General features: G+C 51.9%; 1 protein-coding gene and 1 long non-coding RNA gene across 7 annotated transcripts in view; one reads left to right on the top strand and one right to left on the bottom strand.

Annotated features, from left to right (window-relative positions):
- Positions 1-9,451, top strand: part of LOC137218634 (uncharacterized) — a 33,711-nt gene extending 24,260 nt beyond the window's left edge. The window contains exons 3-4 of the long non-coding RNA XR_010940805.1: positions 1,132-1,331; positions 9,330-9,451. This is a non-coding gene — a long non-coding RNA (uncharacterized lncRNA). The remainder of the gene's footprint in view (positions 1-1,131; positions 1,332-9,329) is intronic.
- ST3GAL3 (ST3 beta-galactoside alpha-2,3-sialyltransferase 3) overlaps positions 1-12,253 on the bottom strand; it is a 238,534-nt gene that overhangs the window by 9,079 nt on the left and 217,202 nt on the right. The gene's annotated exons all lie outside the window — the stretch shown is intronic.

Below are 12,253 nucleotides of genomic sequence, written 5' to 3'. Positions count from 1 at the left end.
GAGATCCCTCGCTCCTTCCACCAAGTGAGGACATGATGATTTATGAACCAGGAAGCCCTCACCAAACACCAAGTCTGCCAGTGCCGTGATCCTGGCCTTCCAGCCTCCAGAACTGTGAAAAACAAATGTCTGTTGTTTATAAGCCACCCAGTCTGTGGTATTTTGTTATAGCAACATGAGCTGACCAAGACAGAAGATCCTTGGGCCCAGATCCAAACTCAGCTCTGGTCACTCAACTGTGTGGAGGCCTTGGGCAAGAAAACTATCATTTCCCTATGGATAAACCAGGGATACTAAGGGTATTTATCTTGTGTTGTGAGAACTCAATGAGATAATTCAGGCTGAGTGCCCAGCTCACAGTCACTGGTCAGCTCCTATCACCACCGCCATTAGCCCCAGGGCAGGGGCTCACATCTGATTCACTTCTGTGGCCCAGCAGCGCAGCACCGGGCGCGGGTGTGTAAGGGGACATGAACTCCATCCTGGCTCCTCCACTGCCCTCAGCATCTCTTCAGGCTTGTCTTCTGCGGCCTTCAATGGACTGTCTGCTCCAGCCACCCCCTCCTCACATCTCCCCGTCTCTGGCAACACCTCTCTCTCGGGCAAATTCTATCCGTCCTCCAAGCGTCAGCTCAAAGGATGGGCCTTTAGGGCCAACTTCGCTGGGTCTCAGCCCCAGTGAGACGAGACAGCAGACCCCAGACCGGCTTCCTCCTGTGCCTCCCTCTGTGTCCAGAAGTGTGTGCGTGTAAGGGGGTAAAGGTCGGGACAGTGAGACCCAGCAGGAAAGGGAACGGTGGAGAAATGGCCAAGATCTTATGCAGAACTGGGGAGAAGCCCCTCCTGGGAGGATCAGGTGTGTACTCAAAGGAATGGCAGGTACCAGCCTGTGCTGAGCAAAGCACAGCCCCCGTCCCTTCTCCAGAGCCCAGCAGGCCCCAACATCCTCCCCGCACCCTACAACGCCGGGTCCCTGCCCACGCATGCCCACATACCCCCAAAGAGGAGGAAGGGCAGGGGCTGCTCGGGAAGGGACGGAGAGGCAGTAATGGCACAGCTGGGGGTGTGGAGGCTACAGGCTGGTTTTCATAGATATTATTTATGTCTCTTCAACTTTCACCCACTTCACAGGTACGGGACCCAAGATGAAGCAACGGGTTCAAGGTCACGTAAGAGTCTGTACCAAGATGCAAACCCAACGTCGTGATGCCAGGATGGGTGTTCTTTCTGCCACGCCATTTACTATCAGCACTGCTGTTCCCACCTCGGGAGGTCTGGGGGGCTAGTCAAGGATGGTTGGGGCCTCCCTTCTCCCCGCCAGAAGCGCTGAGGTGAGTTAGGGGTCACTCCGGTTGGTGCCCTGCATCCTGTTTCACAGAGGGGACTGAGGCTCAGAGAGGCGAGGGGCCTTGCCCCGAGGCACACACAGCTGGGGAGAATCTGAGCTGGATTCAACTTCAGAGCCTGGGTCTTTCTGTGACACAAGATTCCCTCTCTGAGACAACACCTCTTGGCTTATCCCGTGTGCTTAAGGGTCCCATATGTAACCACCACGTGAAACGGTAGGAAATTAGCTTACGATCTCAAGCCCCTTTGAGAAGCTGACAAACGCTCCAGGGTGGAGCGGAGGCTTCTGCCTCTCTTCCCATCTTTACTCTTTCCCAGGAGGGGAAACAACTCATGTGACTTCTTGGATTTGAGGAGACGTGTGTCACGTTTACTAGTAGGAGATGCAAAGTCACAGGTACACATACAGCTCCTTCTGGCTCCTTGTGCCCAGGCAGCAGCGGGTACGCCAAGGCAGAGCTTGCCTCCCTGGAGCAGGCCCGGCATTCCGGTCCCTGCTCTGCTCACCTGTTCTAAGAGCGCTGAAGCTCCTACCACCTTCGGGCAGAGAGCAAGATTGGGATGGGGTGGGAACGAGTCTTATGCTTGGGACTCAAGTCTCAGAGAGCCTGCATTAGGGCACTGGGACCCGGCACCGCTATTTTATTTTTCCCACCTGTCACCGTGCTGGTGCAGGGCCTCCTCAGGAATCCCAGGGAAAGGAGGAACAGGAAGACCAGGATCTGGCTGGGGCATCACTGTGTCAGACAAATACTAAGTAAACACAACTGCAGCCTGTCTCTCAAATAAAAGCCATGGCTCCCCGTCTCAGAAAAATCATACACAGGTACACACACACAACACGCCGCACACCACTGCCAAAGGGAGCAGGGTCCCTGGAAGCGAGGACATTTGGCGACTTGAGATTGAGAATCTCTGTGTGGGGCAGGAAGAGAGGAGAACCTTATAGACACCAACACTGAAGGGGTCGGTGGGAGCAGCGGAGCCTGCGGAGGAGACTGAGAACCAACAGTAAGAGCGATGAGGAGACGCAGGGAGGGTGTGATGCCACGGGAGACTGTGGGCCTCGGAGTCTGGGAAACCCACGTCCACATCCAGATTCCGCATCTGTGCAACCAGGGCGTGTCACAGGACTTCTTCAGGCCTCAAGTTCCTCGCACATAACGGGGGCGTCAGGCCCACTGCCCAGACAGCCGTGACGATTAAATGAAGAGCTGTGCGTTTTACAGCATCCGGCCCCATGTCTGGCACATGGCAGGGGCTCAATAAATCTTGTCTGTTATGATTCTGAGCGTCACAGAAGCCGAGAGTGAAGCAGAGGGTGTGGCCAGCAATGTTAGAGGCCACACACAGGCCAGTTCACAGACTATATACACACTCAGACGGGGGCCAGCTTTGTCCTTGGGTGCCCTGCAGGAGGGCAGTGGATGTTGGAGGCCTTCCTACTGCTGGGTGACACTGCCAAGCCTGCCACCAGAACACAGCCCTGTTCCAGAAGGCCTATCCAAATGGCCCAAGGCCTCTCACATCTCGCTTCCCTGACCCACAGGACACAGCACAGAGGCCTGTAAAGCCAGCCAGTGACGCCGGCCTGGAGTGGCCAAACCTCTCCTCAAGGCCACCTGTGCGCCGCATGCTTGGCTGAATCCCTCCTCCCGGAATGTCCCTGCCTCAGTCCAGCCTGGACCCAGCTCATCTGCGTGGAGCCGCTGGTCTCCTGCTGATGCAACTCGTTCTGCTCTTGTCAGAACAGCCAGGAGCAACGGGGGAAAGCGTCTGGGAAGAAGTACCTGCCCAGCCGGGCTCCCACAGTGCTTCCCTGCGCCCTTGCAGGCTGCTTCTCCTGCAGCCTCTTCCTCCTTCTCTGTGGGGGGAGAAGCAGTCTGAATGCCAAGATGAGAGGTCTGGGAGTGGAGAGCCTGACCGTGGCTGGCTTTCTGCAGCCAGGAGTAAGGGCAGGTGTGGTCACTCCTGCCTACACCACCACCCCTCCTCGCTGCTACTGCCTGAGGACAGGTCACCAGCTCACTGGGGTCACTCCAGGAGCCACCAGACCTCCTTGCCTCCATCGTGCCTTCCTTCAATTCCGCACAAATCTGATCTTGACACTCTCAGGGCTAACATCTTCAGAGGCTTTCCACCACCCACTGAGACAGCTTGTCAGGAGCATTGAGTGCCGGTCTTTTTTTTTTTCCTTACTCAAAAGGAGTTTATAACCCAGGAGGAAAGACAGGGCTGTGTACAAATATCTCAATACACGGTATAATTATTATGATATAAGAAAGAGCCAAAAAGAGGTTTAAAACATCTGCTATACTTATGTAAAATATATACATAGAAGACATACCCCCAAATGTTCACATGCATAAAACTTAAAATGGGAGGAAGAGCAAGGTGACATACTAAGGAAACTATAAGTAAAATGAAGTAGAGCTTGAAAAGAGAGCTATTTACAGATGTACAAAATATTTCAGAACTAATGATTAACCTGGATTAACCAATCAACAAATACATGAGTCTCTGTTATATATAAGCTATTTACTTTCTGTACAAATATATTCTATAATATTTCAGACAACAAATAACCCTCAAAACATTGATTACCATCATACAAAAAGAGACCTTTAAGAACATCTGGTCTGGGCGGGGGGTAGGGGGGATGAATTGGGAGGTTGGCATTGACATATATACACTATTGATACTATGTATAAAATAGACAACTAATGAGAACCTACTGTACAGCACAGGGAACTCTACTCAGTGCTCTGCGATGACCTAAATGGGAAGGAAATCCAAAAAAGAGGGGATATAGCTGATTCACTTTGCTGTACAGTAGAAACTAACACAACATTATAAAGCAACTATACTCCAGTAAAAATTAACTTAAAAAAATTTGCTTTCGGGGGCTTCCCTGGTGGCGCAGTGGTTGAGAGTCTGCCTGCTGATGCAGGGGACATGGGTTCGTGCCCCGGTCCGGGAAGATCCCACATGCCGTGGAGTGGCTGGGCCTGTGAGCCATGGCCGCTGAGCTTGCACGTCCGGAGCCTGTGCTCCACAATGGGAGAGGCCACAACAGTGAGAGGCCCGCGTACCGAGAAAAAAAAAAAAAAAAAAAAAATTTGCTTTCGGGGCTTCCCTGGTGGCGCGGTGGTTAAGAATCCACCTACCAATGCAGGGGACAAGGGTTCGAGCCCTGGTCCCGGAAGACTCCCACATGCCATGGAGCAACTAAGCCCGTGCACCACAACTACTGAGCCTGCGCTCTAGAGCCCATGAGCCACAACTACTGAAGACGGCATGCCTAGAGCCCGTGCTCTGTAACAAGAGAAGCCACCGCAATGAGAGGCCCGCGCACCGCAATGAAGAGTAGCCCCCAGCTCGCTGCAACTCGAGAAAGCCCATGCACAGCAACGAAGACCCAATGCAGCCAAAAATAAATAAAATAAAATAAATTAATTTAAAAAATTGCTTTCGGGGGGAGGGATAAATTGGGAGACTGGGATTGACATATACATACTACTGTATATAAAATAGATAACTAATAAGGACCTACTGTATAGCACAGGGAACTCTACTCAATACTCTGTAATCACCTATATGGGAAAAGAATCCAAAAAAGAGTGGATATATGTATATGTATAACTGATTCACTTTGCTGTACAGCAGAAACTAACACAACACTGTAAATCAACTATCCTCCAATAAAAAAACAAACAAAAAAACACCCCAAAAAACAAAACAAAAAAGAACATCTGGTCTAATCCCCTCTTACAGAAACCAAGGCCCTGAAAGGTTTGTCTTCCTATCTAATCCATTTCCCCCAAGGGATCCAGCGACCACCATTCCTCCACACTGACTCCGACTTGAATGCTCCCTCTCCCTTGATGGTTCCCTCTCCCAGGTCTCCAAGAACCTAGCAACACCAGGCCTGTGGCTCCTGTGCAGACCCATCCCACAACTGCCTCCTTCCCGCCTTCCTCAGCCCCCCCCGCTTGCGGATTGGGCTGCCCCAGTAATTCTGTGGGCCGGCTTTTGAACCCTAACTACTAACTCTGTATCCCTCAGAAAGTTCTTCACCCTTTCGAAGTCTCATTATCATCATCTAAGAATATGGGAAATCAGACTAGCTCCTTCTTCATAGTGTTTCTGTGCCGTGACAGTTACAAGTCACACACATCACGTGTGGCACAAAGGCAGCTCGTTAGCTTCTGCTATTGTTAGTCCACAGGACAAAGTCCAAGCTCCTTGATGTGACTTTGGCTGACAAGACCCTTCACCGTCTGTCCCCTGTCTACCCAGCCTCACCTCCAGCCATTGCCACCATGTCCGTCAAGGCTCAAACCCCTAAGATTTGTGGGGCTAGGGACAAAATTACAAATGGATGTCCAGATACCACATGTCTAAGTTTTAGATTCCAAATATGTGACAGTGACTAATCACGGTATCAAGCTGTTAAATATATTCTATCCTCCCCTGAAAAACCATCTGGAAGGCCAGGTTTGAATTGAGAATTCTGACTCCCGGAGACCCGTGCTGGCCCATGGTGTAGGGAGAGCTAGCCCCAGCCTGCCCTCCCCTTCCCTTCCCACCCTGGTCCCATCTCACGCTGAGGGAAGTACTGTGCACACGTGTGCGGACTGCCCAGCTTAGACATCCAAGTTCGGCTTACAGGCTCTGCAAACATCCCTCCTTGGACTTTGGAGTCTATACAGGGAGGTGTATTCTACCCTCAAGAGGACAGAAGTGGACTTGGCACTGCTGGGGCAAGAAATTCTGAGGTCTCCAGTACCTGGGGATGGTCTAGCAGGGGAGGATGTGACTGGGGTGGGCATTTCCCTCTGAGCCCCGAAGAGGGGCTCAGCAAGGCAAGCACTGACCTTCTCAACAGGTGCTCGCCACTACAGCGAGCACAGTGTGCCAGGGGCTGTCAGTGCACTGTCCCAGCGGCTCCTTGCAGCAGTGTATCTGGGAGCCACCCCGAGAAGTTTTCACCATCCCCATTGTACAGAAGAGGAAAATGAAACTCAGAGACGGGGCCTGAGGCAGAGGCATCCGTTGCTGGTACCGAATCCAGTGCTGTTTCAGCGGCCCCACCCACGCCAAAGGAGCAAGAGTGGGAGCGGCTGTGCTGGCTGGTCCAGGTGCCCGCAGCCTCTGCAGGGTCACTGGGCTGCTCCTTTAGACTCCGTATGCTGGTTGAACCATACTTTTCATAATAAACCCCTTAGGTTATATTTGAGTTTGGCCATTATAAATAACACTATAATAAAAATCTTTGTAGGCAGATTTTTCCTTCCCTTGGGTGATGGCTCCTGGTGCCAAGTGTCATTTCCTTTCCAAAAAGCTTGTCCCCAATTACACTCTGACTCGTAGCCTTTGAGAGCACCTCTCACTGCACTCTGGCCAGAATCACGTATTATATATTAAGCACATTCTCTGAAGACATGATAGGTGATAACTGGCATCCTGTCGCCTTCACGTGAATTTTCTGACTGCCAGGAAGGTTGAACATGTTTCTGTTGTTTACTAGTTATATTGCCTTCTGTGTGATCGGTTCAGTCTCCTGCTCATTAACTGCTGGGGTCCTAATGGCTTTCCTGTCAACTTTCATGATGATAACCATTTGTCATATTTCCTAAACATACTTTTCAAAGTTTTGTGGTATCCAGTCTTTTTTGGTTGTTGTTTAAAGTGTTCATATATTATCAAATCTCATTTTTCCTAGCACTTCTGTCCCTTGAAAGTTCTCTTCCCTCTAGGGCTGTGATTTCTATTCTACTTTCTTCAAAAGTACTACTTTCCTTTGGCTGTATTTTTATATTTTACTTTTTAGTCCATTTGGAATTTATTTTGATGCATGCTATGAGGAGAGGGTCAAAAACCTTTTTGAAAGCTATATTTGGAAAAAGCAATGAACAAGAAGAGGAGTCGATTTGGGGCCGGCTGTGTGATATCAACAGACAACTGAACGAGGCAGAGGCCAGGGACTGTTCAGTTTTCACTTTTTTTTATCAAGGAGAATGATCTCGGAACCTCAGAAAGAAGATCAAACATGGCTAAGAGGAGAGAGGTGCCCAGGAGAGGCAAGAGGGGAGCAAAAGGACGCAAGGGTCCGAATCTAAAAGAATGATCTCTGGGGCAACAGAGAAGGGAGGCGGCCTACTTGTGAGGAAAGAGCCCCCACTGAGAGTCAGAAGATCTGGGTTGGAATCCTGACTCTGCCACAAGTTCCTGCCTTCCTCTGGGTCTCAGTGTCCACAGTTATTTTTTCGTTTACGCATGCCAACTCTGTCTCAAACACAACACTGCAGGCGGTGATGGGCTTACAGAGATAAACAGGACAGTCCCTGCCCTCCAGGGGCTTGTAAGAGTTGATGCATAAGAGAACCCTTATGCATAACAGAGTGATGAGTGTCTTGGGAGCTCAGAAGAGGAGCATCTGATACAGCCTTGGGAAGGGAAGCAGGTAAAACATGGAGGTGTGAAATGGGCATAGACTTTGGTATGGGCAGAGTGGAGAGTAATTTTGGGTGCAAGAAGGAGCGGTCAGGACAAGGAAGGGGTTGGAGGGCCCAGAGCATGGAGCGCTATGCCATGGAGTTGGAATTTTACCCTGCAGGCCAGTGGTTCTCACACTTGAGCCTGTATCCAAACCACCTGGAGGGCCATTAAACAGACTGCTGGGCCCACCCCAGAGTTCCTCATTCACAGCCTAAGGTGGAGTCCCAAAATGCATTGCTGACAAGTTTCCAGGTGATACTGATGCTACTGGAAAGGAGAAAGCACTCTGAGAACTGCTGCATTTGGACAACGGGGACCCATTAAGCAGGAGAATGAACCAACCAGATGAACCAATCATCACTTTAGGATGAGTCTTTCGGATACAGGTGTGGAGAATGGATTGGAGGGAGGCCTGATTGGATGCAGGGAGATAGGAAGCTGCTGAAATAATCCAAGGAAGACATTTTTAAAAGGGAGAACCACAGATCTGGAGGCTGAATGACTGAATAGAGAAGGCAGAGGAGATGGAAGAATTGAGCCTGCTTCCCAGGATTTGAGCCATGAGTTTGTAAGAATCAAGGACTCTCCCTAGAACTTACCATTGCGTACGGTACACTGTAAATGCTCACTGAATATCTGCTGACAAGTCGTTCCTTTAAAGTGAGGCAAGGTTGAGTCCACTGGATTTAGAATCAGAAGGTCACTGCCATAGAGGATAGGTTTGGAAGACAGAGTGGAGAGCGTTGAGAAACAGAAGGGGGAAAACATGGAGATACGTATCGTGGACAGCTGATGACTCTTCCCAGAAACTTGAAAAAGAAGGGAAGGAGAAAGGGTGACTACCAGCTGAAGAGGGGGCTTTCTTTCTTTCTTTTTTTTTTTTGGCTGCGTCGTGGCATGCGGGATCTTAGTTTCCCGACCAGGGATTGAACCCGTGCCCCCTGCAGTGGAAGCGTGGAGTCTTAACCACTGGACTGCCAGGGAAGTTCCTGGGGCTTTCATTTTTTTTTTTTTTTTTTTGCGGTGCGCGGGCCTCTCACTGTTGTGGCCTCTCCCACTGAGGAGCACAGGCTCCGGACGCGCAGTCTCAGCAGCCATGGCTCACGGGCCCAGCCGCTCCGCGGCATGTGGGATCTTCCTGGACCGGGGCACAAACCCGTGTCCCCTGCATCGGCAGGTGAACTCTCAACCACTGCGCCACCAGGGAAGCCCGGGCTTTCATTTTTGAGGTGAGAGAAATGAAAAAAAAAATAGCTGAACAAATTTGTAGATGTGAGAGGAAGATCCAGTAAAGAGGTAAGAAAAGAGATCAGTGAAAAAAGACAGTTCCTGGGAAGGTGGGAGGAGATGGCATCCAGAGCTGGGTCTGAGTTCACCTCTACCACTTAACTAGCTGTGTGATCTTAGCAAGTAACTCATCCTCTCTGTGCCTCAGTTTCCTAAACCCCGAGATGGGGATCATAATAGTATCTATCTAACAGGGTCATGGTGAAAACTGAATAAAGGAATTCAAAGAAAGCTGGCAAACTGAAGATCTTAAATGACGTCTATGATGAGGATGGTGGAAGGAGGAAGAGGAGGAAGAATAACAGGGATCGTGAGGTAAGTAAGCAAGAGGCTCTGGATGACAGTGATGAAGAGGAGCACAGGGGATGATGACGTGAGCCCCCGTCCCTGAGCATCTTTCCTGGTGGGGGAGGAGCGATGGGCAGGATGCAGGAGGGGGAATGTGCAGGGAGCCTTCCTGGCCCTCACAGGGGATAATGGATCTGTGAAAAAGAGCTGTGTCCACTGGCCATGGCTGCAAAGGAAATGGTATCCAGGAGAGCTTGTCTCAGAGTCTGGAAAGGAGACTGTGGGGTGCGCAGCATCGAGCTGCCTCAGCAGAGGCCTCGTCAAGCAGTAGGAGGCAATGGTGTCTGCCAGCCCCTCCATGCTTTCCAGGTGCCCTGCACAGAGTCTCCCCAGAGGCAAGGTTGTGTCCACCCCGAGCTCCTGCTAGGCAGAGCCCATCCTAAGGCTCTGCCTCCCTCTCAGGCCTGGACAGAGCACGGGTTTAGGTGCAGATGGATGTTCAGGCCCTGTCTCAGGCCTGGTCCAATAAGGCCTCACATGCGGGGACCTGGTGGCCATTTGCCTTGTGCTAGATTGCTAGCCCAACCCTGCGGCCTTTCACCAGGTGGTCCATGTCTCTCCTTCCTCGAGGCCTGGCCTCTGACCCCCGCTTTTAGGTTACTTCCTAGGTCAGGCCCTACAGTCTAGACAAAGACTTCACTCCCTAGAGCAACTGGGCTTTTCTAATAGCACCACCACCAATAATAATAATAAAATAATAAATAGTATTCATAATTGCCACAGACAGAACTTACTAAGTGTCAAGCACTATGCTAGGTGCTTCTGTACTTCATCTTGTTTAACTTTTAAACCAACCCTGAAAGCTGGGTAGTACTACTCCTGTTTTATGAAGTCTAAGGGGCCTAGGTGATTTGTCTAAGAACCCAGCTAACAAGTGACAGGGTCTAAATTTAAACCGGAGTCTGTATGACTCCAAGGCCTAAGCTGCCTTCTCCTCTTCAACCACCGTTGTCTCTCAGATTCAAGGGCCCAGTCCCCCTGGGTGTGAAGTGGGGCCCTGGCCGGCCTCTTAGATCCCTCCGCCTTCCCCAAGGAGTGAACAAAAGCTGCAAGGTCAGGCCTGGGTCAAGGCTGTCCAGGGGCCAACCCCTAGCCCTTGTCCTCTTCTCCCCGCCTGCTGGGTTGGAACCACACCCACCAACCCAGCCCAGGCCTCAGGCCCAGAGACCACTCAGCAGTGAGGCCAGCTTTCCGGGGTTTCCCAAGTGAGGACGAAGACGATTGGGAAGGCAGCTCCCCGGGGCTCTGAAGTGCTGGGTCAGCAGCATCCTGGGGGCCGGCGGGGGAGTCTGGCAGAGGCAGCGGACACAGCACGAGAAGCTCTGCCTCTCACATGTCCCGTCCTCTCCAGGTCCCAGGGCTCCGTCCTCAGGACCACAGACAGGGCGTCTCCAGCCTTCATCAAACGCCAGGAGGAGGATGCTGAGGGCACAGCACCTACTACACTGCATTATAACTAGTTCGGGGACTGTCTCTCCCATGAGACTGAGTGACTTTCTGTTTCCAGGGAGCAGCACAGTGACAGCACAGAGAACACCTGACGATGCCTGGCAAATGAGTAAGCGCGTGGAGGGGTGGAGCCAGATGTGCCTCTGAGAAGAACTTCACAAGAGCTGGAGGCCACCCCTCCCTCCATGGCCCACATATACCTGCATCTCCGTGTCCCCAGCTCCTCCCCTCCCCCTGACCTCAGCTTCCCCGCTCAACAGTCCGCTGGTGCTCCTCTGAGCTGCCCCGAGGCCTGCTGGGAACTCCTCCACCTGCTTGATGACTTGGCCTCCTGGGATCTGAGAGATAAAGGGCCTTTAGAGGTAACTTGTTTAGAGTTAGCTGTGCTACTGCCCAGCGAATCAGGAAATCAAACAGCCACAAATGGTGAAGAGGACAGCTCCCATGTGGATGAAGAAAGCATGGTCAGCTCTAGCACAGGCTGTTTTGGGGCGGTTTGGTCTTCCTTTCCTATATCTTTCCCTTTCTCATACCCTGTCAGGACTCCTGGGAATCAGGAAGTTACACAGGCAGTGAGCGACTGCTCACATAGCGAGCGGCAGGCAGCGGCCCTGACTGAGGCCTAATACCTGTCCCAGCCCTGCCCAGCTAGGCCTTGGCTCCCAAACACAGAGCTGCCTCCTGCCAGAATTCTGCAGGTGAGGCTCCAGACAGGTGCAGAGGGCTCTCCAGTAGGCCAGGGGCTGCATGGTTAGAAACATAACTGCAGGAGCAAGGCAAGCCTGCAGCTGGGCACCAGACAGAAGGGGGCCTGGAGAAGCAGCCTCTCCCACATTTACCTGGGTCTCCGACGCCAGAGAAGTGAAGCAGGGCATGAGAGAGGTCCTGCGAAGGCATTAGCCCTGGGCTTGGGGTGGAGGAGGGCACTACAGAGGCTTCCAGGGTAACCAAAAGGGCCTGGCTGGGCCCACTCGGGCGAGGCCGTAGGCATCACTGGTTTTCCTCTGGCAGCTCACTCTAAAGGCCCCAATTATCTTTGACTTTGGAGTCAAGGAAGCCTTATGAACTTCAGAGGACTCCTTCCCAGCTCCTCTGTCCCCTTTCCACTCACATCTCCCAACCCCGGGAAGGAGTCCTCACCAAGGACCACGGGGCTGGTCCTAGATCCCTGGGCATGGCCGCAACAGGAGACAGACATCGGCACAATGAGCATGTGCCTGAGCACGGCCCACACCTCTTCATCCCAACTGCTCCAGTTAGTTCCTTGAACAGGCCTGCCACCAAGGCCAGGCCAGGCAGTAAGGTCCTGAGTCTTTCGGGG

Source organism: Pseudorca crassidens, chromosome 2 (assembly GCF_039906515.1).
Source record: "Pseudorca crassidens isolate mPseCra1 chromosome 2, mPseCra1.hap1, whole genome shotgun sequence".
Classification (NCBI taxonomy): domain Eukaryota; kingdom Metazoa; phylum Chordata; class Mammalia; order Artiodactyla; family Delphinidae; genus Pseudorca; species Pseudorca crassidens.
This window is presented reverse-complemented; position numbering and strand designations above follow the sequence as displayed.